Source organism: Leucopleurus acutus, assembly GCF_964270905.1.
Source record: "Leucopleurus acutus genome assembly, chromosome: 5".
Classification (NCBI taxonomy): domain Eukaryota; kingdom Metazoa; phylum Chordata; class Mammalia; order Artiodactyla; family Delphinidae; genus Leucopleurus; species Leucopleurus acutus.
The window spans coordinates 116,742,242-116,770,212 of NC_139147.1; positions in this window are offsets into that span (position 1 = coordinate 116,742,242).

Sequence of the window (27,971 nt, forward strand, 5' to 3'; positions counted from 1 at the left end):
CCTTAGATACTGAAAACAGAATAATCTCTGGTAACATATTTTTATTAGGAAAACCTAGACACAAACTGGAAATGGTTAGTCTTTTATTTGCACATTAATTTTCTATTCCATCTCACAATTTTACTAGGAGCTATTGTTCAACTTTCAAAGCTTCTGACGAAGCCTTTTCTCAGCTGCTCCAGCCACTGATTGCTCTCTCTGAGCGTCAAATAACACTTGATTTTGTATCATCACTTATTTCTTGTATTGGAACATAGACTTTTTCCCTATTTTGGATAATTGTACCTTCAGAGTATAAATCCTAAAGTCATACTGACTACTCTCCCTTTCCAATGCCAATGTCCAACCAGTATGCAAGTCCTATCCATTCTGCCATGGACATAGTTCTGCATTCACTTCTCTCTCTTCTCTTCTCACTATGCTCATTCATTCAGGAATTTATTGCTTCTTAATTGGGTCATTGTCTTAAATTCATATTTACTTTCTATTTTCCATTTTCAAGCATTCCATTCATTAGTTTTTAACTTCTTCTGCTACCAATTTAACCTTTCTAAATAATTATCCCAATTATTTAATTTTCTTTTCCTGCAATTTCAGTAACCTCCCTCACACACTTTCCTTACTGAATAAATTCCAATCTCTCTAATCCTGGCATTTATGACTCTCCTGAGTCTGGCTGAAGTCTTCCTTTTCAGTTTTTTCTTTTTCATATATATCATATACAACCAAAATATTTTACTAAAATCATGCCCCAGTATTTTCACTATATCCATGCTGTTTCCTCAATCTGGTAGAACATCTCTTCTATTGAAATCACCTACTATATTTTCATGCAAAGGCATGTTTCCCATGGACCAAATGTGGACCATGTGAGAAGCAGCTAGATTCAAGCCAGTCTGTACAAAGCTTTCAAAAAGAGATTCCTGGCTGGTGATGGAGCCTCATCAGTGATGCTTTATGTGGAGAGGACCTCCTACACTCTGAGGACTGAAGTTGTGAGCAGCTAGCCACCTAGAAACCTTGCCATATGAGATCATTGAAACTGGAGGATCTTGGCAGGATAGTCTCCAAATAATCCACAAAGACACCACCCTCTGGAAGAATCAGAATTAGGAATCTGGGGTGTCCTGCCTAAGAATAACATCATTAGATTAAATTAATGTCATCAAATATGATCTGTACCATTTCTGATGCCTCCTTTTCCTCACTCCATCTGTGGAAGGATTAGAAACCTCATCCAGCAAGGGAAATAGATACAGGATGGAGGCCTTAAGGATAAGGAACAAAGATGAAGCCAACCATGCCCTTCCTCTCCTTTGTCTGATGCCTAAAGCAGTTCCACAATAGAAAAGGGGAGACGCTTTGATTTTATGTGAAATTCAGTAAATTTTTAGTATTACCCTGGATGGGACATTTTCATAGTATCTATGAGAACTTATTTCTACCAAAATTGACTAAGGGGCTTATTATCTAAGAATGTCCAGAAAAAGTTATGGTATGCTTGAGACTTCATGCAAGCAGCAGAGAAAACAAGTCTGGAGAAGAGGTTTGAATAATTAAGGTAATGGTGGCAGAGAGTGGAGGAAGCAGGGAGAGGAGAGACAGAATATTATTCTGGTTGCACCCTATGGAGTCTCCCTCTTTCAAGGTGCTAGTTATCTGCAGGAGATGACAGGGCAATTAATTAAAGGAAGATACAGTGGAAGGTAATCATTCACAAGACTTTAAGTTGCAGTTTCATCTCTCTTTATCTTTCTATAAAACATGTTTGCTGATAATTATGCTTCCTTAATAAAGAATTGAAGGTGGAAAGAAAAGGTATTGACTACATTAAATCGAATTTGGGGAGGCAATAATCTGCCTGGAGAGAATTGTGTTCTTGCTGTTTACACTACTGAACAGGAAAATACAACTATATAAGAATGACCAAAATTCTCAACTGAAGATGGTGCTCGTGATTGTTTGAAATGACTGAACACAACTTTTATGTTTACTTTTTCACGCAGAAGAAGTCTAAAATTTAATGTACCCTTTCTGTACTCTTGCATTATTTCAGTGATATTTATGTTTCTTCCTATAGGCATCCAGAGCCTTCCTATCCCTGACCCAGAGAAAACAAGAAAGGAACTAGTAAACCTTTTTTATCTTAACTCTTCCAATTAGCAAAACAAAGCATTTAAGCCCTTTATCTCTATGACTGAAATTGTGAACTCCTTAAAAAATTTTTTTTTCCATAAAACACCTGAGAAGGGAGAAATCTTTTGGGAAGAGTTCAGTGGTACATTCTTATTGCCCCCAAAACTTAAAAATGCCTAATATTGGCCCTGAAAGAAAAACTATTTTTGATATTTTGTAGTGCATAAAAGTCTAGGTTAGGGAAACAGTAATTCAGACCCAGCACTTCTCAATTATCATGGTGTCTAATTGGTTTGCAAATATTAATTTCATTTTCTTCTGGTCAGGGATCATGATTCATATTTTCTTACTACAGTTCTCGGAACTTCCTTTGTTCCACAAATATTTATTGAATAAATGTTACGTTGCAAGCACTTTGCTGGACATTCATATGCGTGTTGTGTGGTTAACTGGATCTGACACTAAAGAGACTATGGATAATTAAAAAGCACTTATTTTTAGATTTTGTCTCCCAATCTAGTGTAGAACTGGTGTTACTCTCTGATGCAAAGACTCTCCAGCCTGATTTCAGGTCAACTTTGAACCTCAAGGTTTTAGCTGTTGCTGGTGACTTCTTTCAAACACAAGGTGATTCCAGGAACTTAGAGCTGGATTGCAATTTCACTGTCCAAGAAAGAATCCATACAGGCTTTCCTGGTTTTCAAAGATCCTGGTAAATAACAACGTTTTTCATATTCTGATCTTGAATGAATTACCAAATTCAGGTCTAAATTGTTATAAGCTTGACCTCAGAGAGCTATGAGTGAAGAATTAGGGCTGGCATTGCAACAAAAAGAAAACATGCCTTGATAAATTCTCTTTCCTGTACCCAGAAACCCTTTCTGATATATATATATATCTCCAGTGGGAGTAATTACAATGTGTCCAATGTCATCCTTGAACAAACATTTTTTCTCCTATGCAAGAACTAGTCTTTACATGTTCCATGAAGCACCTGGCATATTGTGAACATTTAAGACATGTTTAATGATGAAACAATGGCAACTAAGGATCTACAGCCTGGTTTCCTGTGGCTACTGTAATCTGAGTGGAACCCTGCCCTGACAAAGGAGGAAGAAAGTCACTGTGGTTCCTGTAGTATTATAGCCTATCATCCAATCTAGCCCATTTATTAGAGATTTCCACATGCTATTTTGCTTAGGAAATATTTGGAACACAATCAAGTAGTGAGAATAAAACAAGTGCATCCTATAAAAGCTCATAAGTATCTATAATTCACTTGTTAAACCTTTTTGAATATGAAGAGATTTGCAAAGAATGATGGCATGTTGCATCACGAATTGCAAAAGCACTAGAATTTTCCTAGTGGGTATATAGTGGGAATCTGAGGGGATACATGAGATTAAACTTTTCTTTAATTACCACTATATATATATATATATATATATATATAGTTTGTGTTTGGTTTTTTTGTTTTTTTCTCACTTTATTTTTTTTAAATTTTTTAACATCTTTATTGGAGTATAATTGCTTTACAATGTTGTGTTAGTTTCTGCTGTACAACAAAGCGAATCAGCTCTATGTATACATATATCCCCATATCTCCTCCCTCTTGCGTCTCCCTCCCACCCTCCCTATCCCACTCCTCTAGGTGGTCACAAAGCACCGAGCTGATCTCCCAATATATTTTTAAGAAGAGTATTCTAGAAGTCTTATTGGCAAAATGGCTACCACGAAGCAATTCACAGAAACTATCCAATTCAAACCACCACATGATCATTTTTCTTCCATGGAAAAAAATATTTCCACTTTTAACTTGACACAAATAACTTAGACTCATGAACTCTTCCAGGTGGGAGAATATTAGAGATTCTCTAGCCCAGGTTTGGGACCTGGCATTTACAGATTATTTAGCTCAGCAAATGGTCATTATTAGATATTAAATACTGGTCTTAGATGCAGAAGTTCATATTCATATTTTTAAAAGCCAACACCAGCCAAATAAGGAAATGATAAAAGAACCTAGAACAGATAAAACAAAGGAGGAAGAGAAGAGACCAAGAAAGCAACTCAGAAAGAAAAATAAAATTGCCGAAGACATGGCTCCAAAGTCAAAGAGAACACCCACCACCGCCCCGACCCCCTTTTAAGAAGATTTCACTTTATCTAAAGAGTAAAGCAAATGCTTTTAGATCCAAGGGTACCTGGTTCAAACCTCAGCAGGGGCATATTTCTCACAAACTAAAAAGGCACTCTCCCTATTAAAGGAAGTGACTTAATACAGTTATATGGACCATTACTGTACAAAATGGGGATTCACAAACTATTTTCTAAATGGGTCCTTTTTGTGCATGCACAGTAATTCTTGTAGAAGCCTTTTACAAATGAAAAAAAAGGAAAAATTGGGGGGGAATCTAAGAACCCATGATTTGAGCCTTTAATAACTATTGGTGTATTAGAGACAGCCATCTACAGTAATATAGTAGATCAGGTCTTCCTGGCAATAGTCTGAAAAAGCATTCTAAGGATAACAGCTTAATATTTGTGCAGACCTCAGATGCCTAGAAAAGATGAACAAAACACACCTTGAAGTTTGGTCTCAATATTGGACCTCAAAATGCACGGTCTCCATGGAACTTCATTTAAACAGGAAGTAGCACTCAAACAGTTCACCATAAAGACCTATATTGTCTGAGATTTCTACAAGAAGACTTTGTTGAGTAAATTTTTATGTGACACCATAATTTGACTGCTGCAAGTCTTCCTTAACAGTGAAACCACGGAAGGCTTGTGGTAAACATTCTGTCTAATCCACCTTATGAAAGAACTCTGAAGAAACTTAGAAGCTTATTTCAACCATAAATTTATATTTGGAGAGCTACACTTCATCTAGGTTCAACATATTTGTGGTAATTGATATCACTCACCCTGGGAACATCAGCAAGGATAGAATAATATCCAGAAGTTTGAAGAATGACATCAGAAGTCACTCTCTTCTCTCCACCTCTTAGGTCTTCTTCTCTTTAGCTTGGTTCCTCCCTCAGACAGACAACCCTCTCAGCCCCACGAGAAGGCTGCCAGATCCTCTAGGATTACACACATCCTCACAAATCCATGTCCTATGAAAACAACTATCCCCTTCAACATTTCAAATCAAAATCCCCTCTCAAAAACTTGAGGGAGCCCCAATTACTGTTTGATTGAACTCACCTAGATTTAAATGATAAAATGTACAAGGGTTTCCTTTGATTTTAGCCAATGGAGACAACAGAAAACCATACCTATGAATTTCTTCTATGTTTGACCAAAAGAGTGACCAAAGGGCATTCTTTTGGTTTAAAATATCACTTGCATAATAACTGACTCAACAAATTCTGACCTGGAATACATCCAGGAATACACATGTGTGCACATGTACCCAGACACACAAAATAAAACTGTACAATTTTGGAAAATTAAGACTAAGGAATAATGTAGGGTGAGAATCTGGAAACAATTTTAACTCAATATAAAGCTATTGAGTTCTGCTAAAACTGTAGTCTTGATAACATGAAAAAAGATGAAGTATAGTCAATCCTCAATAGATATTCAGTAAGTGGATGAATGAAGTCATTAGACAGAATTAAAACAAGGTGAGTGGTGTGTCACAGAAGCCGACATTAAAAACTGTTTCAATGAAGACAAAGAAATAAAATCTAGGTAACTCTCTGGGCATATTAAAAGTGAAAGTGAGTTTGGGAAGCTAAAAAATGCCATGATAAAAAATTAAATTAGATATTAGAGAATATTCTCTGCTGGTTAATATTTAGTTAATGTTTGAAATTTTTGATCCATAAAATTATTCATACATCAATTTAGCAAATAAAACAACTATTTATTGAGCATATAATATATATCAGATACTGTGATAAGCACTTGGAATATAAAATGAAATTAGGTGTTGCTTATCAGGGTATCTCTAGTGAAAACAATAAGCAGGGAAAGATGGGAATCAGTAGAGTATGAAAACTCAAAAAAGATGGGTAGAATTGAGAGGTTAAGTCTGAAGCATACCAAGTGCTGAGTGAGGGGTCAGGGGTAACTTAGGAAAAATTAACCCATTAATTCTAAGAGAGAGTTGACCATGTTTCTGTCACAATAAGAAACTAATAGAGTGTGTCCATACATACAACAAGAGTGGGGCTGAGCACAGCGTCTAGGGGCCAAATGAGGACAAGTGCCTGGACCAAGGGAGATGGAATAAGGTGCATAAATAGGACAATGTTATCAAGAAAGGACCTCAGCATGGTGGGGCATTTTCCAGACAAATCTTAGTATTGTCCAGTGAAACCCAAAAAGTGTCTTCCAGATGGCTTGTCTAGCATGTTTGCTATTATATTTATTCTTTGATTCATGGGATTAATTAATGGTTTACTTAATAAACTCTGTTATTAATTTTTGCAAAACTCACTAAAAAAGGAGTCATGAAGTTTGGAGAATCGGTTTTCTAGTAGCCCATGGGACAGTCATTTTTTCTCAAAAGATCTTTACTCTCATCAAAAGAAGTTAGGGTCTGGGTAGGGGAGAACAATGCTTTAAGTCAGCTAAATCAAGAGCTTGGAATCCAACAATATTTAATTTCAGAATTCTAAATCATAGTGCAAAACACTTCAGCCAGAGCCTCACAGGCTTCAACTGTATAATGGGGATAAGAGGCACCTCACAAGGTCATTGGGAAAATTAAATGAGATGCGATATGACAAACTGCAGTACAATGTACAGTACACACATTAACCTTTTTTTTTTTATTGTTTTGGCTTGATTTCCTAACTATACACTAGAAACTCCCTGTGTTTGTCTTAGTATCAATAATTTTCATTTAAATGTCCTTGTAGTAATAGAAAATTTTTGGCAGTGAACTTCTCAAGTAGTTAAAGTCACTTGACCTTTAGCCTCTTGCTTTAAAAAAAATCTCTCAAGAGGTATGTTAAATGGCCCAGAAATACATTGCCTGTCATATCTTATTGCTTAATTAATGGCCAACTAAGATGGCCTGTATGGACTGCCCTGAAGTAATTGCTAACTGATCTTCTCCTCGAGGAAAAGAATTAACTTCACAACAGCAGAAGTGTCATAGAGCATTTACTGTATTTAAATTTCTACAACCCTTAGAAGAGACAGCATACAATGGCTGGTTAACTGAGCATACAAACATCAACTGAGAGATAAAAAGTGCTCTGTTGTTTACTGTGCCAGACAGGGAATCATACATTACTGGTTTCTGAAAACTGCTTTGTGAATCAAATAAAAAGCTACCAGATAAGCATTTTTATTTTAGCCATATTTGTGATAGAACTGGAAGTCACTGAATTCTTCTAATAATAATTCTTTTTAAAATGTTGTTTGAAATTGTTCCACTTGAAGATAAATGGAACTCTGGAGAATGGGATGAAGATATACATATTGTGAAAGTTCATTGATTCAAAATGGGTGATAGAAAGTATATTCTAAAATAAAGGAAAAACTGGTGATATTTTAACTTCTTTTTCTTTCAAGATAGTAATATGAACTGACTTGCTAATAAAATACCTGCAAATAATTCTGGATCTTTTATAATGATACAAAGTGTTTATGATTAAATATGAATATTGACCCTCTCAGAGACCCTAATCTACTCATCTCTAAAGAACTCAAATGACTAGCATTTAGAGAGTCATTACAGTGTTCTCAAAATAACATTTTCAGTATGTTCATGAAGCTTTGAAATTTTTAGCTTTAAAAACCTACTTTAAGCCACTTTGAGAGGGGAAGAGTATCCAGATGGATCCCTCCATCTGAAAGCAGCCATCCCCTCACCTGGGCTCTGGAGAAGGAAGAAAGGGAAAAAGGAGAGAGAAATAATTGGCAAGTAAAGATGTGAGTTAAAAAAGATCAATGAAAGGAGAAAGGTGGAGAGAGGGCAGGCTAAGCAAGCCAGGATAATTTAGAGTTCCTCAGATACAGGAAAACTGAGTCAAAGCTGCCAGGATTAAGAAGCAGTGCCTTAGTGCTGCTTATAAATCAAAATGCTATACTTTTAAAATAAGATGATTTTTTAAATTATTAAAATAATTCTTAACTTTATCTTGCAAAATGTCACTTTTCCCATTTCCTCCTGTTGATATCCCATTGTGGCAACACCAGATCTACTCCCAAGAGCAAATGGGTTACAAGAGTAGCATTGTGGCCTGGAGTGTTACAGCTTTGCAGCAGTTAATCAGAGGCAACTGAATACATTTGTTTAGGATGCCACACATCCCTAGGGTGAGTATTTGTTTTATAGTCTTGGCTTCTCAAAACGCTCTTTATCCAAGTTGCCAAGAGTAACATCATTCAATTTGTAACTCAATATTTCATCAACAACATTCATGTGTAGTGGACACACAGAAGACAGAAACCCTTGAAACTAAAAGGTGGGTGGAATAACAGGGCTGACATGAAGCCCAGCGCTGAAGGGCAAAAGACCGATGAAAACAATCAGTGTCCTGTGTCAATTCTGTTTTTAGGTACCTTTGCCTTCCTGCCTGACGCATGGATTTTATATTACCCATAAGCTGCCGTAACACTGAGATGTGAAATTGGGGGGATTTGAAATAAATGGAGCTAAATAGAACTTTTGGATGAAGAATCTCTGGTTTGTTCAGATCTGTTAAAGTAATAGGGGAAAGCACAAAAGGATCAAGGAAAAAAAGGCCCCAATCTTTGTTGGATGAGTGATAAAACAGCATTACTTGGGGAAAATTGGCCTGACCTTCACCTGCATGATGCTTCCGCTGCCTCAGTGATTCTTGCTTGGCTCTGATTAGGTAAAGATTGCCCCTTTCCCTGCAAGGAAAAGTCAAAGAACAAACAGGGGAACAATTCTTGACTGAACTATAAAAGATTTATTTTTTTAATCACAGTTGGACTCATCCAAGACAGTTTCTAATCTTATATTTTTAGGCTTAAAGAAAACAAAACAAAACAAAAAAAACCCTGCCTTTTAAAAGAAATTCTTTGGATCATTTTCTTTACAACCTCTAGTCTAGATCTCAACTCATATTTCTTGGATGTATTTTTTTAAAAAAAGAAAGAAACTCTTCCCACTTGAAATGATAGCTTTATCATTTCTTTTAGGCTCTCCACTAAGTTCTGCCGGAGAAGGACGGGCAGAGAGGAAACACAAGGCCTCCTCGACATCAGTTGGCGAGTTCCGCCAACGTTCCAAGTAAAGCTGAAACGATTTCCCACCCTCACGTCTCTGTGGATCCCTGCAGAAAGCAGAGCTCCATGGAACTATAATATTAAGTTGCAGACTCTGTCTGTTCATATAGACCAGAGCTTTTCTGTGACATTACTGTCAAACAGCCCCCTGTGTGACTAATATTTTTAACAGCATGCTATTTAAAATTTGACAAGGATATAATAATTCATTCTTCAGATAGTCAACATGCTATGAGAGTAAGTCATGTCTTTAAAGTATCTTTCAAAGGGGCTATTAAAAGTAGGTTAAATTTTCCCCCTATAGCATGCAATTTCCTTTTGGCTGTACCACTTCAACCACATAAAATTAAATTTTGACTTGAGAGTGACCTACTGAAAATTCAATGGAAAAATAAGGGGAAAGATTTAAATTACTGATTCAAAGGTAACTAACATGTCTGTCTGCAATTTAGCATACAGTTTGCTAAGCCCTCTGAGAATCTTATGTTTCTGGTAGTCAGTATTTTCCTCTTAGGATTCAGATTGTGTTTTTAATGGAAATGTTGTAAAATTTAATGGAATGTAATATCTTGTTGTGATATATAGACGTAAGGCAACACAGGAAAGAATTATCCATACGTATTTTCTGCCACAATCCTCCTCTCCATTCCTGGCCGCCTTCTAACCCATGATCCAACCACCCAGACCAACTACACATCCTCTACAATAAACTCTGCTCTTTTAACTCCTATGAAGTTGTTAACTGCTGACTTGCTGCTTTGAAATCCTTTTTTTCCCCCAATAATAGAAATGTATTCTAAATTATTATTAACAATATACTGATTTTGATGACTCCAATTTCAGAAGGGTATAAGGCAAGAGAAATTAATATGATTACCTTAATAAGAGTAGAATGTTCAGTGCCTAGAGAAAGAAGGCTTGAAGACGTTTACTGCAGAGCTATCTATAGCATATTCCACTGAGGCCAATGGGAATCACAAAAGTATTGTGTGATTTCACAGACAGAATTTTGGTATCTTTTATTTTGAGTTGTTATAATTACTAAATGTATTTTCTTTAAAATCTTGTGTGTATATGTGTCTGTGTGTATATACACAAAAAAGTTTATATATACAGTTGAACCCTTGAAAGCTGTGTGGGTTACGGTTGCCAACCCACCACACAGTCAAAAATCCCTGTGAAGCTTTACTGTAGGACCTCCATGTCTGTGGTTCCACATCTAAGGATTCAATCAACCATGAATTGTGTAGTACTGTAGTACATATATAGTGAAAAAAAATTGAGTATAAATGGACCCACGCCATCCAAACCCATGTTATTCAAAGATCACCTGTATAAAAAAGTATATATATATATATGCCAGGCAGGATAGGCTAGGTTATGCAGTGGTAACAAACAGCACTTAAATCTCAATAGTTTAACACAACCAAAATTAAATTTTTAATCAGGCAAGTCCACTGCAGCCTCCTAGGTCACTTTCTACAGCACCTGTATTCCACACGTTTACTTGTTGTCACAGTGTGCTTTGATCTCATGGCACACGTAATTTCCACAATCATCTCTGCAGAAGACCAAGAAAAAAGTGCAAGTAATCAAAGGCTTCACCTAGCCCCCCTGCTCATATTTTATTGGCCAAAGCATTTCACATGGCTAAAACCCACCAACAAGGGGACAAAGAAGTACAGGTTTCCTATGGGACCCATAGAAGATGAGAACCAGAGATTGGTGATCAGTACTACTGTCTACCACAAATGCAGAAAATGTTCACAATCAAATGCCTTGCTTTTCTTTTATCTCCAAATTACTCTCAACTTCACTCTATGGTATATAATTATTGCTGAGAGCAAAGTGTACTAAAAAGTGTATTAAAAAGCCAAAACTCCCAGTGGTCATCCACAGATACCGTTTTATTTTACCATTATGTAAACAAAGAAGAACGTCATCCTTCAAGATCTCAAATGTTTTGGATACACACACACACACACACACACACACACACACACACACACATAACATAACTTTGCAAAGCAGGAAAAGTATTAGAAAAAGTGAACCAAGTAAAAAGAATATGTTACAAAATCACTCACAGGAACAATAACCTAAGTGGAATATGAGATAAAATGCTTTAAAAACAGGTTAACATTTTTCTTTTCTATTCTTTTATCGTGAAAATATATAGCCTATACCTGCCAATTTTAACTGCTTGGCAATTCTTCCAAGGATTTACTCAGGCCATGCATTTAATGACAAATGTGTGGGCATCATCTGAGATGGGAATTGAGATGCTCAAAACTGCAGTCAGTATCTCCTATTGCTTTATACTCCATCAAAGATGATGCAAGCTGACTTCAAAGGGAGCTCGGTACTTGCATCAACTCTGCAGGGGTGTTGAGTAAAATGAGGAATGAAAAACAGGAACACCATTATGTTTTGAATTTCAAGTCCTAAATCATTATTTCCTAGCTGTGCATGAGGTTACGTAGACAGAAAATAAAATGACAACTGGTCATGTCATTGGGATGATGATATAGGAGGATCGGGAAGCTTCAGAAGAGGAATTTTTTTAAAGTCACATTAGAAAATAAATCTCTCTCCCCTGGTGTTCAGATATTCCTAGGACATTTTTCAGTGATAGAGTGACACTCTGGTACCCCCATAATGCCCAGGTGCCTGCTGGGGATTGACCTGTTTCAGAACTCTTTTCTCAAGAGAAATAATGTGCTACCCCTGAAGATAATTAACTGTGAGGTATCCAGACAGTCACTTACCTCTGCCATTGGGCCTCCATTTCTAAACAGAAATTTGTATGGCTATTTGTCAGTAATGGAGAACTCGTTATTAACATTAGAAAGCTAAAAGTATGCAATTTTATTTTAAAAACACATTTATTTTGCCTTTCTAATGTGTGTACAGAATACCGTTTCTCACTTGGTGCTATATTCATAGCGTGGACTTAATGGCTTGAAAGAAATTCAGATGATCCATTCATTTAAAAAATAAGATCTTTGAAAGTGCCTAAGTATTTAGTTACAGTCAATTTCTAAAATAATATCCATGCTGAAATGTGTGTGTGTGTGTGTGTATTTATGTGTGTGCATATTTAGTGACAAAAGGCAAAATAATTTATAGGACTAATTCTGGGTGCATATTTAAACAAGACAATTCATATTTATTTGAAAAGCAAGAATGCCTCTGGATTTAGTTAAGTATCTCAGTATAGTAATATGTGATTTATAATGTTCCTGGAAGTGTTTTTTACAGCGTTACTTTTGAAAAATAAATGAGGAAATTCTTAGCCAAGGCTGTACTTAAATTATGGTTTTATGATTTGTCATGAAGCACTAGAAAGTCACGAAAGGCAAAATGAAGCTGGAACTCATTGTGTTTCTCATAGTGTCATTAGAAGAGAAGCAGTCTTTACCATAAGAACATGGCCAGTATTTTTGAACCAAACTTTTACACAAGTTGACCTTTAAAAATTCATTACATTCCACTCTCGCCACTGTTATTCAACATAGTTTTGGAAGTCCTAGCCATGGCAATCAGAGAAGAAAAAGAAATAAAAGGAATACAAAATGGAAAAGAAGAAGTAAAACTGTCACTGTTTGCAGATGACATATACATAGTGTTTCTATACATAGAAAATATATATTTCTATACATAGAAAATCCTAAAGATGCCACCAGAAAACTACCAGAACTAGTCAATGAATTTGGTAAGGTTGCAGGATACAAAATTAATGCACAGAAATCTCTGGCATTCCTATATACTAATGATGAAAAATCAGAAGGAGAAATTAAGGAAACAATCCCATTTACTGTCACAACAAAAAGATAAAATATCTAGGAATAAACCTACCTAAGGAGGCAAAAGACTTGTACTCAGAAAACTATAAAACACTGATGAAAGAAATCAAAGATGACATAAACAGATGGAGAAATATACCATATTGGAAGAATCAATATTGTGAAAATGACTATACTACCCAAAGCAATCTACAGATTCAGTGCAATCCCTATCAAATTACCAATGGCATTCTTCACAGAATTAGGACAAAAAATTTTACAATTAGTATGGAAACACAAAAGACCCCGAATAGCCAAAGCAATCTTTAGGGAAAAACCCAGAACTGGAGGAATCAGGCTCCCTGACTTCAAACTATACACAAACCTACAGTAATCAAGAGAGTATGGTACTGGCACAAAAACAAAAATATAGATCAATGGTACAGAATAGAAAGCCCAGAGATAAACCCACACACATACGGCCACCTAATTTATGACAAAGGAGGCAAGAGCATACAATGCAGAAAAGACAGCCTCTTCAATAAGTGGTGCTGGGAAAACTGGACAGCTACATGTAAAAGAATGAAATTAGAACACTACCTAACACCATACACAAAAATAAGCTCCAAATGGATTAAAAACCTAAATGTAAGACCAGACACTATCAAACTCTTAGAGGAAAACATAGGAAAAACACTCTTTGACATAAACCACAGCAGGATATTTTTTGACCCACCTCCTAGACTAATGGAAATAAAAACAAAAATAAACAAATGGGACCTAATGAAACTTCAAAGCTTTTGCACAGCAAGGGAAACCATAAACAAGACAAAAAGATAACCCTCAGAATGGGAGAAAATATTTGCAAATGTAACAGTGGACAAAGGATCAATCTCCAAAATATACAAACAGCCCAGGGAGCTCAATATCAAAAAAACAAACAATTCAATTACAAAATCGGCAGAAGACCTAAATAGACATTTCACCAAAGAAGGCATACAGATGGTCAAGAGGCACATGAAAGGATGCTCAACATCACTAATTATTAGAGAAATGCAAATCAAAACTACAATGAGGTATCACCTCACACCGGTCAGAATGGCCATTGTCAAAAAATCTAGCCCACGTGCAGCAGCAAAGACCCAATGCAGCCAAAAATAAATTAATTAATTTTAAAAAATCTAGAAACAATAAATGCTGGAAAGCGTGTGGTGAAAAGGGAACCCTCCTGCACTTTTGATGGGAGTGTAAATTGATACAACCACTATGGAGAACAGTATGGAGGTTACTTAAAAAACTAAAAATAGAACTATCATATGACCCAGAAATCCCACTACTGGGAATATACCCTGAGAAAACCATAATTCAGAAAGACATGTACCACAATGTTCATTGCAGTTCTATTTACAATAGCCAGGACATGGACGCAACCTAAGTGTCCATCGACAGATGAATGGATAAAGAAGATGTGGCACATATATACAATGGAATATTACTCAGTCAGGAAAAGAAATGAAATTGAGTTACTTGTAGTGAGGTGGATGAACCTCGAGTCTGTCATACAGAGTGAAGTAAGTCAGAAAAAGAAAAACAAATACCGTATGCTAACACATATATATGGAATCTAAAAAAAAAACCAATGGTACTGATGAACCTAGTAGCAGGGCAGGAATAAAGAAGCAGACATAGAAAATGGATTTGAGGACACAGTGTTGGGGAGGAGAAAGCTGGGGCGAAGTGAGAGTAGCATCAACATATATACACTACCGAATGTAACATAGTTGGCTGGTGGGAAGCAGCAGCATAGCACAGGGAGATCAGCTCGGTGCTTTGCGATGACCTAGAGGGGTGGGATAGGGAGGGTGGGAGGGAGGCTCAAGAGGGAGGGGATATGGAGATATATTTATGCATATGGTTGATTCACTTTGTTGTACAACAGAAACTAACACAGTATTGTGAAGCAATTATACTCCAATAAAGATCTATTAAAAAATGAGAAAATATTCATTACATGAGAGCTATTTGTACATTCTACAGGTATGAAAACACACACACACACACACACACACACACACACACACACACACATATAGAATCGAATGATCATCTTGATGAAGCAGGATAAGAAATCTTGATAGTACTTCTTAGACTCATATATCATTTTTCCAGAGTGACTTCTGCCATGATTCCATTGAAGTATTTAGCGTTTTCTTCACTGATATTACTAAAAGGTCCCTTTTCACCATAGTTACTGACCTGTATCTTTTGCTCCTTATATACCTTTATTGTTATGAATATGACAGTTTTTAGGTCAGCGGTTTCCAAAGTAGGATACCTGTAACTTAGAATCTGTGCAACTCAACTTTTTTAGGTAAAAATATATATAAATAGAAATTCGACTTTATTATTTTTAGTTTTGTTTATACTTTATAAAATATATAGTATATTACATATTAAAGTACATGTATTTTAATCTTTTAAAATAACTATGTTGGGAGTACACACTTAAACATTTATAATGAAAAGAATGTACAAATAAAAATGTTTAGATCACTAGTCCAGATATCATTAAGCTTTGCAAAGCTTAAAAAATAAATATAATGATATATTTATTATACTTTAAATGACCAAATACCAGATGGATTTTCACATTAATACAGAATGTACTTAGATTGCCAATGGAAAAATTACTGGCATCAAATATTGATATTTTTTTCAGAGGCTAATCATGATATCACTTAGGAACTATTCTAATGGGCAAGACCCACACTTTTCAGATATACTCGATTTTGTTTGATACAGTATTTATTTCCTAATGTAAAGTGCCTGATCTATGAAATTAGATTAAAATTTTGATACAGGAAATTGGTTTTACATATAAAATTTTTGACTAATAATTTGAAAGTCAAGTACTTCTAAATATCACTAATATCTTACTGATTGACTACCTTCTGTCTCTATGTGTCAACATAAAATGGTGAGTGTAGAGTAACTGTGTCATTGAAAGGGGGCTTTCCTAATCCAGAAATATTGGGATTTGGTATGTGCCACTTAACATTTCATCTTTGTACCTGTAAGATTTCATATAGCGTTACTCCAGCTTCATCTATCAATGTTGATAGTAACAGAATGGGGAACTACGATCCCACAAACTGCACGGTGTGCACGCTCCCCCCCCAAAAAAACCTATATATATATTCTACAGTGAGTACTGGAGTTTGATCAATCATCAAAGTAAGAGCTTATTAACCTCACTGCCCCTATCCACCCCCACCTTCCAAGACCCTTCCATGGAGACAGAAACGATCCCCATGCAATTTGGGCATTAACTCAACAGATATTTATCGAGAACCTACTGTGTTCCTGGCACTATTCTTTCTATAAGAGGTATACCAGTGGGAAAAAAAAAAAGACAAAAACCCGCTCCTGCACTGCTACTGCAATCTATTTGATACGAGAGCAGCTCCCCATAAAAATCTATACCTTAAATGCCGGAAAATATTCAAACACCACAGCTATGTTTCACTACTGCTTAAGATGACCAGTGTCAGAGACTACCATAAAATCCATTTGAGACCCTAAAGCTTAACTTAGCTTTTCTACACTCTATGTAGTTTGGCGTTTAGACTGAGAATTGGCTCGCGTCTTGGCAGTAATAATACCACTAAGCTTCCAGCCTGCCTCACAGGTTACAATTTAATAAGAAAAATAAATGACAGCAGATGTTATACACAGTTACATTAGGAGAATTGCACACATCTAGTTCTAATCAAGCCATTTTTCACCCAGCTGAAGGTAAGAGAAGTTACTTTTAAAGGGTTCTGAATCAATGGGAAAATATTTGCTGAAGCCATGACCCCATCGGAGATAACCTGACTACTCCTGGGGGAAAACATTTTCTCAATGTTCCCACAATTTGATATACTATTCTTGAAGAATAGCGTGAATTATGAAAGGATATATTCTGGTTGGTAAGAAGATGGATGGAACTTCTTTATATATTATTTCATTTTCATGCATTTATTTAATAAACATTCTTTGAACACATTATAGGAAAGAATTGTTGTGAGCGGTAATGCTCAAGGTCCTTGAGGTCCACAGAACTTAATATCGACTTGGAAAGAGACCTTATAGACCCAGGGAAAGTTAGATAATAAAATAATCAAGCAAGATTAAAAGACAAAGTCTGATGAAGTTGCCAATTTTGGATATGAAGCTATGTGACCTTGGGAAAGTTAATCTCACTGATTAAGAGAACAATTGTTACCATCATAGGTTTAAAAGAAGCAGCTGTCATTATTGGATTATGAGACATGTTTGCTCTTAATTATATAATCACCCTGAGCTGATATGAACAGTCTTTTCTCAGATCCCTTGTACCACCTCAAGTTGGCTGTTCCAAAATGAAAATTTATTTTTTCTTTCTTCTCTTCCTTCACTTGCTTCCAGAGTGTTACTTTGTGCTTGCTGTGAGCGGGGCAAATGCAGGGAGTACCATTATTCATCCAGCGTGGCATTCCCTGTGCCAGCATCCAATTCTCTTACTACCCCTGACTGTCAGGGCACCCACTGATTGTGCATGGAATCTCCAGCCTTCTTGCCTAACGATCGCTGTTTGTAATAGACAATTCAAACAACAGATGTAGACTCTGATGCTCTATTTTCAACCCATTACATTGAAGAAAACCCACAGTGGTGGATCTCTAGTAGAGGAGATTGAACAGGTTATGTATTTAACAAACCAAGGTTATCACTGTAGCAGGATAATATCCTGTGAAACCACCCCCATTCCCTCCCATACCCCAAATTTCTTGTATCAGCATCAATATAGGAACAATCAATTGAGGAAACTCTTAGGTTTTTATTTTTACATTCATAGTCAGCTCAGTTCCTTTCAAATGTTATTTTGACACAGAATGGACAAGAAAGGAAAACCTTTCATAGTTCAAGTATTTCAGCTTCTCAGAGTTTTCAGAACTCAGTTCTCATCTATAACTGGCTGGATTATAGATACCAGAAAGAACTGGCCCTTATCAAGCCATTCCCAAACTTACCTTCTCCCTATGGGATCTGGAGATAATATGACAGACCCTTTCATTTGTCCCCTGCCCCTCCCCACAACACACATTGTTTCCATCTGGATGCCCAACTCAACTACATTTCCCCGCCTCCCTCGCGACTAGGTATGGACAAAAGATTCATTTCTCACCGGTGAAATGTGAAAAGGAAAGTGAGGTGTGCAACTTCTGCTTAAAAGGCACTAGCCCTGGACGTGCTGCTCCTTTTTCCTTGCCATTTGCATGAAAATAAATGAAGATGGCTGGAGTAATCTTTGAAGTCATATGTAGAAGATAGATTTCTAGAGCTTTGAATGTAGCCCAGTGACAAGCACGCTTGGCTGTTCATGAGAATCACTTGGGAAGTTTATAAAACGAACCAGTGGCTGAGCTTCAACCACAGGATTCTGATTTAATTATTTGGTTTGGGGCCCAGGAACTATTATTATTATGTCATTGTTGTTACGGATCTCCTGGTGTTTCTAAGGTGACAACACTGATGGAGCCCAGTGCAGTAAATGGTTACGACCTGATATGCCCTTCCCAGCTCATTCTTTCCCTTAAGATGGAGACTCCACTGCCCTCAAACACAAGACCCATCAAATTTATGCCTAAGAAGTAACGACTTTCCACTTGTTCAGCTGAATTGAGATAGAGAGAGTCTATGGAAAGGAAGCAGAGTTATCCATTTAAAGCAAACGAAACAAAGAAACTTACTTGCCTCTCCCAAGTCTCTGCTTCCACTCCTGCCCAAGCAGCCAGAAAGATCCCTTAAAATGAGAAATAAGATCATGTCAAAGCCCTGCAGTGGCTCTCCATTTTAATCAGAATAAAAGCCAAAGTTTTTACAACGTCTTACCAGACCTCACACACTATGGTCCCTCTGAGATCAACACCTACTTCTCTTCCCTCTGCTCACTCTGCTCCAGGTCTACTGGCCTTTTTGTGGTTCTTGGAACACATCACATACTCTTCACCTCAGGGCCATTACATAGACTCTACCTAGGTCTAGAATACTCTTTTCTAAATAACCAAGTGGCTAATTTCCTCACTTCCTTCAAGTACTTGCTCAAATGTCAACTTTTCAACGAGGTGTACTTTGGCCATTCTACTTAAAATTGCAATTTTCCCACCCCTCTACACTCTCAAATTTCCTTTTGCTACTCTCTTTTTTTTTTTTTTTTTTGTGGTACGCGGGTCTCTCACTGTTGTGGCCTCTCCCGTTGCGGAGCACAGGCTCCGGACGCACAGTCTCAGGGGCCATGGCTCACAGGCCCAGTTGCTCCGCGGCATGTGGGATCTTCCCGGACCAGGGCACGAACCCGCGTCCCCTGCATCGGCAGGCAGACTCTCAACCATTGCGCCACCAGGGAAACCCTGCTACTCTCTTTTTGTTTTCACTTGGAAATTATTACATTGTTACGAACTACACAATTTCTTATTTATGATGCTTACTCTCACTGTCATTTTACCCCCACTAGAACGGAAGCTCCATAAGAATAAGGGTATTTTGTTATCTAACTTGTTCATTCCTATATCCCAAACCCCTAGAACAACATAGTGTAAGTACTCAAAAACTGAATGAATGGATAAATGAACTAAAATATCTAAATTATTCTAGAAGAGATTTATTGAATATCTACTATGGAGAGACCAAAGAAATAGAAATTGTTTCTGTCCCCAAGGATTTCAAAGAAGGGTACACAAATTTGATTTTGGATATAAAGAGCATGGTGTCAATATTGTGTGATTTGCAGACTTCCAAGCAGAACTCTCACTACAAAATACTTTTTTACACACACACCTGTGGATGCGCACACTCACACTTACACACAGACATACACATTGTCTTAATGCTTTATGTTTCCATTGGATTCCAAAGACACAGGCCTTTGTAAGCTGATGCTTAAAAGAAATTATAATTGATTGAAGAGAGTATAGTGCTAGTAAAAGTGGAATCAGTGAATGATAACTCTGGGAATGGAAGAGGCAGAGTCTCAGGGAAAGGAAGAGCAAGGTCTAGAGAAAATTTGTTTGCTTCACAATATTGCCTAGAAATGACCCTGATTAAACAATGAGTTGACACTATTTTAGTCAACTGAAGAAGGTTAGAAATCTGCTATAGCAAAGTGCCCACATAGTGGGGACTCAATAAATATTTACTTTAAATAAATGGATGAATGAAGAGTAAGCAGCATGATTTATGATTATCTTTTCATCATTTACCTTTCCCTACAAAATAAGGTCTTCTTATTTAGATTAATATGCTCACTTTCGATTAATATGCTCTTCCTCCCCCCACAAAATGGCTGTGAGGTAAAAGGATAAAACAAATGTTTCGGCATAAAAACTATGTGAGATATCTTTTGAAATCTGTGCAGTATCTTCCATCTGTACCTGCTGTGCATAATTTCAGAATCCACTGCTTTCATCAAGTAAAGAAAACCCGTTTGCCCTTTCATCTGTGCGTCATATCACACTAATTTTCATCAAAACCAGCCAAACCTTTATGAGCTACCAGTCCCCAGGCTTCCTGGAAGGCTCCCCTGTCTGCTTCTGGTATAAGCAGAGTTAGGCCCTGAAGTCTGAACTGTGGAAAATTTCAGTTGTTTCTGTAACTATGGTAAGTCCTGTGTTTATATCAGGAAAATTGACTATTGACCATTATTTTCCTAAAGAGAGAGGCTCATGAATTTCACATGCTCATGCCTTTTTTGGTCTTTAATGTCCTTATTCCAAACCTGACATCTTCTGTATGCATCAGGGAGACCTAATCTTAAGTACAAAGAAATAGGTTCTTTCCAAAGTATAACTTGTGCTTCTTGAGGTTCTATCAGTTAGGGGCTACTATGATAGGTAGGTCATATTACTGAAAAAATAAATACATTTATCCAAGTATGCATCCTCCATATTTTTTAGGAAATTCTCACTCTCCCTTCAAAAATCCCCATTCATTTATCTGTGCAGTTCCTCAAGAGCTGTCTCCTATGTCTCAGCTGGCATTATGATCTGTTCTTGCTTAAATTCAAACACTGATTCATGTTCTGTTGCCAAGGATGCTGAAAGTGACAAAGCTGCTCCAGAAGTTGGTGATGATTGCCAAGGTCTACATGGAAGTTGCCAATATTTATTGCTGCGAGTACTGCCTCTACAAAGTGAAAATAGCTATGGTTTGGGCACAGAGTCCCACCACTAAGAAAGCCTTGGACACTAAGTCCCAGGGCCAAAGAAGCTACTAATAATAAACCAATCTTATGCCAAGCCCGCATTATGTATTCTATAACTTTTCTTGTTCTGAAACAATGACAGGTTTCATGACAAAGTAACATCAATCACTTTTTCCCTCCTTTTAAATTTCAGTGCATTAAATGCTTTGAGTTTCATGCTCTCAAAATGTTAAAAAGTTTAAGGTTACAGCCTCTATTCATTACTGTTCTGGCTAATGTGACTTCATGGACAAAGGTATGTATATTGCAGAAAAAAGAAATAGATGAGGAAACCAACTGGGGTAGTCAGTAAAGGAAGACAGTGTAAACTAAATACCTTAATTTTTCACTGCCTTCCATGACAAATCCATTGTATGCTTGGTCTCTTTCTTCCCACAGTATGAATTCCTTCTAAAAGGACTTCACAAATCCCTGAAAAGTTTAACACCCTGGCAGTTCTGCCCTCAAGTCTCCTCAGTTACTCCTATATGCATTAATTCATAAGAGATAAGATACCATCACACCACCTCCTCTCCACTATGTAAAAAGGGCTTTACATTCTACAGATTTCACTTATAGAGTCTCAATCAAATATGGGATTATTATATGGCAGCTACAGTGACAAAAAAATTCTCAGGCATAATTTAATATTGGTTATACATTGGGAATTATAATTTAACTATCCTTCGCAAAAAGAGAACAATCCTATCAGTGCCATCATCTTCAAGCTAAAAAGAATAGACTTTAGTGCATTCTCATTGGTAAAATGAAGGAAACGTACAGAAATCAGAACACTAAGAAAGAAAAGTGTGGATTTGGAGAAGAGAGAATGGGAGATCAAGCTTAATATTACAGGTATTCCAGAGTGGAAAAAAAAAAGGGAGACACACAAACTAATTAATAATGTAATAAAAGAAAACATTCCCAAGCTAAAGAAATACTTCATCCTGTAGATTAAAAGCTACCAATAAGTTTAAAATGAATGATTTATAATCAAGTGTACTTTCATAAAAGTACAAATGCCTGAGCTCAATCCCTGAAGATTCTGATCAGCTGGGACTGAGGTGGTACCTCGATAATTGTACTTTAAAAATTCCTCAGATGTGATTCTGATAAACAACCCTAGGTTGAAAATGATTCTTCAAAGCATACTCTTTATAGATAAGAATACATATCTAGATAGTTTCTCAAGGAAATAAAAGAAGTGGAGGAAAGAGTGATGGGGGAGGAAGGGAAGAAAGGAAGGAAGGAAAGAAGGAAGGAAGGAAGGAAGGAAGAGAGGAAGGAAGGAAGGAAGGGAGGGAGGGAAGAAGAAAGAAAGAAAGGAAGATGTTTTAAAAGTCAGGATGAGAGTAGGTAAGGGTGGTTTTAAATTAGTGAAACCCTTATCTATTTTAATATGAGGTTAATAGATATTGTACAAAATTAATAAATAGCAGTATAGTCATATCATTTAGAGAATAAAACTGATCACTTTAAAACAGTTACCATTGTTATAAGTGGTTTCCTCTGCAGACTAAGACTTTTGATGTGAAGAAGGGTAGGCAAATATAAGACCGTACACAATATTTTTTTATTCCCATGCATTATTTTCAAATACAATGATAAAACTTAAAAATAACAACATTTGTTGTTTATAATAATTACTAACATTTATTGAATATTTATTATCTCCATGTTACTACTATACTAAACATTTTAATTGCATTATGTAATTAAATATTACCTTTATGTAATTTAAAAACCCTATGAAGTAGGTAAATTTATACCTATTTTCCACTGGAAGAAACTGAGGCTTAACAAAGTTAAGTAACTTGCCTAAGATCACAGAACTGGCAAGGGATGCATGTGTCTAACTTCCAAGTCCACACTCCCAACTGCTTTGACAAACTCTAAAGAAGAACATACATGCAATTATTACAAAGGAGACTCTAAATAGAGTATACATTTATTAATTGATTCAATATATAATAATTCCTATTTTAACATTTAGATCCCCTGTAGCTATTACAAAAATTTCTCTATGAAACTTGGATCCAAAAAATATGTTTTCTTTTTTAAATCAATTAAATCTTTTCCAAGACCCCACCTGCAAGGATGGAAGAAATTCAGTAATAATCATGCTTGAAAGGGCCCTCCTTTCTTTCTAGGGTCGTGGCAGAATTATAAGATGGCACTCATTTTGGTGAGGGGACGCGGGGCTCGCGGGCCACCGTGGTAGCCATCACAGCCATTGTTCTTTCTAATATCCGGATTCGAGGACTCTTGTCTGGGCTAACTCAGACATAACCCGCAGTGATTTACCTGATTGACTACAGACTCCCTGATGTCAGGGCCAGAGTGCTTTCACTAGCAGCCCTGGTCAAACCTCCTGCTGAAACCTCCTGGCGAATTTTCCTCACCTACTCTGCTCCAAGTTCAGTGATTCCTCAGCATCCTTCTTGGGATCTGGAGGGTCTATTTCTGCTTCTTCCATCCCTAGGATCCCCTGTTACCAGACAATCCTGCTTAAACATTATCTCACTAAGAGAGATATGTTCTGATATTCTTAATGACTTTGAGTCAAGATAACCCCAAATGTTGAAATGTTGTCTATCTTTAGATAAAAGGTTGAAGAGGGAATATCTGAAGCTGTGAGAACAAAATACAGATGAGTGTCTCAATAAACTATCCTGCCTGAATAAAACTAAAAGGAAAGTTAAGCTCGACTTTATTACTGACCTTTCTAAGAATAATAAGATCTAAGGGGATATTTATAAGTATGTATGTATAGATATAGATACACACACTCATATATATACATATATATTCACACACAAACACACACACACACACACATTTCAAACAGGCCAAAATGGAAAGAATAGCATAATGAACCTCTAGGACCCCATTACTCAACTTCCAACAATTATCCACTTATGGTTTCAACTATATGCCACTCATCTCCCCACCTGGAATTACTGAAAAGTACCCAGAAATCCTAGTATTTCATCTATATTTTATTATGCATCTCTAAAACATAGTCTATTTTCATTAACTTTACCACAAAACATTATCATACCTTTAAAAAATATTCATTTCTTAATATAGTGAAATATTCAGTCAATGAAATTGAATTTTTAAGAACATTAAGCTAAAGCAATAAGTTATCAAGAATTCCTTCCAGAGTTAATGTATTAATGCTCATGATGATTTTCCACAATTATTAAGAAGCTCTTTCTTATCAACATATTTATCATATTTTAAGAGTATTTTGAGAAAAGCTCTTACTTCAATTTTACACTTTTAGAACTAATATGCTGACTACTAGCCTTCACTTTGTTCAAGTTGTATTGATTTTCTTAACAAAAGTAACACAGTAGGGCTTCCCTGGTGGCACAGTGGTTGAGAGTCTGCCTGCCGATGCAGGGGACACAGGTTCGTGCCCCGGTCTGGGAAGATCCCACATGCCGCGGAGCCGCTGGGCCCGTGAGCCATGGCCGCTGAGCCTGCGCGTCTGGAGCCTGTGCTCCGCAACGGGAGAGGCCACAACAGTGAGAGGCCCGCGTACCGCAAAAATGAACACTTTAGGGAAGGCGTCATTTTTGCGTTTCTCTAGACAGTCTGAAAGCTGCAGCAACATTATTGAGAGACTGTCAAATATCAAACACCAGCTTTTCTTTGGAAAAACAAAAATTTAGGTGATTTTGCCTTCTTGATTTGTTCAGTGCAAAGAACTTACTTCCTCATCTCCTTCTCTGCTGGCCTCCTCTGTTCCCCCATCTCGCAAAAAAAAGAAAAAAAAACCTAATTATTAATCTTTGACATTAAGAAGAAATGTAGAAAATCGGTTCTTCAAGAGGAACCAAATATTACACCAAAATTAACATATAATGAACTGAATTATGGAGTAAATATCTATCCAAACATTCCCCTAGGACAGGATTTGGCAAACTCCAACCTACTGGCCAAGTCCAAGCCAAGGCCTGTTTTTGTTTTACACATCTCACCAGCTATGAACGGTTTTTACATTTCCAAATGGTTGAAACAAAATTGAAAGAAGGATAATATTTTGCGACATGTGAAATTGTATGGAATTTAAACTTGCCCATCAGTAAAATTTTATTGGCACAGAGTCATACTCTTTCATGTATATATTGTCTAGGAGTGCCTTTGTACTGTAACGACACAGTTATAGTTGCAACAGAGCTGAGATGCCCTTAGAGCCTACATTATTTACTACCTGGACCTTTGTAGGAAACATTGCCATCCCTTGCTTTAGGACAATGAAAACTTTCTAAGTATCAATTTTTAGCAATTGTTAATGAAATATAAACACTGTCCAGTTATAGAGCTCTTACTGACATCATCACAATTCCTAGGCAAAAAACTTACCAAAGGTTACAATGCAAACAGAATCACAGATATTTACGCATGTACACGCATCCACACAAAATATTAAGAAGACAAATGCATTAAGCAAATAGTTCATATTTGTTTTGCTAATATTTAGATATGTACTGGATATGCTTCAAGTCTGCTGGGTTGGGGACATTATCTCCCACAGTTTTGTTATTTTCAGTAAAGAAACAATTGCATCTGTAGGAAGAAAAGTATACTCTGTTACAGCTGTATCAACAGAATATTCTTTTGTTTTGGAATGCAGCTGACATTGCATGTCAAGTTTAACATACTTGGCCAATGATGCAAAATATGACCTCCATTGCCCATGAGCATAAGTTTGGAAGACTTCCCCTGAACAAGTTTTTCTTTGGGAGGAAGGAGGCTGGAGGGTATAATTATGGTTCTTTAACTTATGGTTCTATAATTTATTTAGTTTACTTAATTTTTGATTCTATAAAGTATTTTATTAAACAAAATAGTGTTCAATCTTCTAAACATATTTTTCTTATATGGAATTATGTGAACACTAGAGATTTGTTTAAATTAAGTACTAATCACTACCCATGCTGAGTGTGAGGGAAAATGTCTGAGAATTGTTATCTGTTGAAATAAGAACATTTCTCTATGCAACCACTTATCCAAACAAGCATTGTATTAGCTTTTAGCATTCATAAATTCTCTTAGTGAACAATAAATAAAAATAATAATAATAATGTTCCTGTGTTTCAAATGTGTTCTTTCTTTTTAACATCTTTATTGGAATATAATTGCTTTACAATGGTGTGTTACTTTCTGCTTTATAACAAAGTGAATCAGTTATACATATACGTATGTTCCCATATCTCTTCCCTCTTGCATCTCCCTCCCTCCCACCCTCCCTATCCCACCCCTCTAGGTGGTCACAAACCACCGAGCTGATTTCCCTGTGCTATGCATCTGCTTCCCACTAGCTACATATTTTACATTTGGTAGTGTATATATGTCCATGCCACTCTCACTTTGCCACAGCTTACCCTTCTCCTTCCCCATATCCTCAAGTCCATTCTCTAGGTCTGTGTCTTTATTCCCGTCTTACCCCTAGGTTCTTCAGGAACTTATTTTTTTTCTTAGATTCCATATATATGTGTTAGCATATGGTATTTGTTTTTCTCTTTCTGACTTACTTCACTCTGTATGACAGACTCTAGGTTCATCCACCTCACTACAAATGACTCAATTTCATTTCTTTTTATGGCTGAGTAATATTCCATTGTATATATGTGCCACATCTTCTTTATCCATTCATCCGATGATGGACACTTAGGTTGCTTCCATGTCCTTGCTATTGTAAATAGAGCTGCAATGACCATTTTGGTACATGAGCCTTTTTGAATTATGGTTTTCTCAAGGTATATGCCCAGTAGTGGTACTGCTGAGTCGTATGGTAATTCTATTTTTAGTTTTTTAAGGAACCTCCATACTGTTCTTCATAATGGTTGTATCAATTTGAATTCCCACCAACAGTGCAAGAGTGTTCCCTTTTCTCCACACCCTCTCCAGCATTTATTGTTTCTAGATTTTTTGATGATGGCCATTCTGACTGGTGTAAGATGATATCTCATTGGAGTTTTGATTTGCATTTCTCTAATGATTAATGATGTTGAGCATTCTTTCATGTGTTTGCTGGAAATCTGTGTATGTTCTTTGGAGAAATCTCTGTTTAGGTCTTCTGCCCATTCTTGGACTGGGTGTTTTGCTTTTTTGATATTGAGATGCATGTGCTCCTTGTAAATTTTGGAGATTAATCCTTTGTCAGTTGCTTCATTTGTAAATATTTTCTCCCATTCTGAGGGTTGTCTTTTGGTCTTGTTTACGGTTTCCTTTGCTGTGCAAAAGCTTTTAAGTTTCATTAGGCCCCATTTGTTTATTTTTGTTTTTATTCCCATTTCTCTAGGAGGTGGGTAAAAAAGGATCTTGCTGTGATTTACGTCATAGAGTGTTCTCCCTATGTTTTCCTCTAAAAGTTTGATAGTGTCTGGCCTTATATTTAGGTTTGTTTTTTTTGTTTGTTTTTTCTTTTGTGGTACGCGGGCCTCTCACTGTTGTGGCCTCTCCCGTTGTGGAACACAGGCTCCAGATGCGCAGGCTCAGTAGCCATGGCTCATGGGCCTAGCTGCTCCACAACATATGGGATCTTCCTAGAC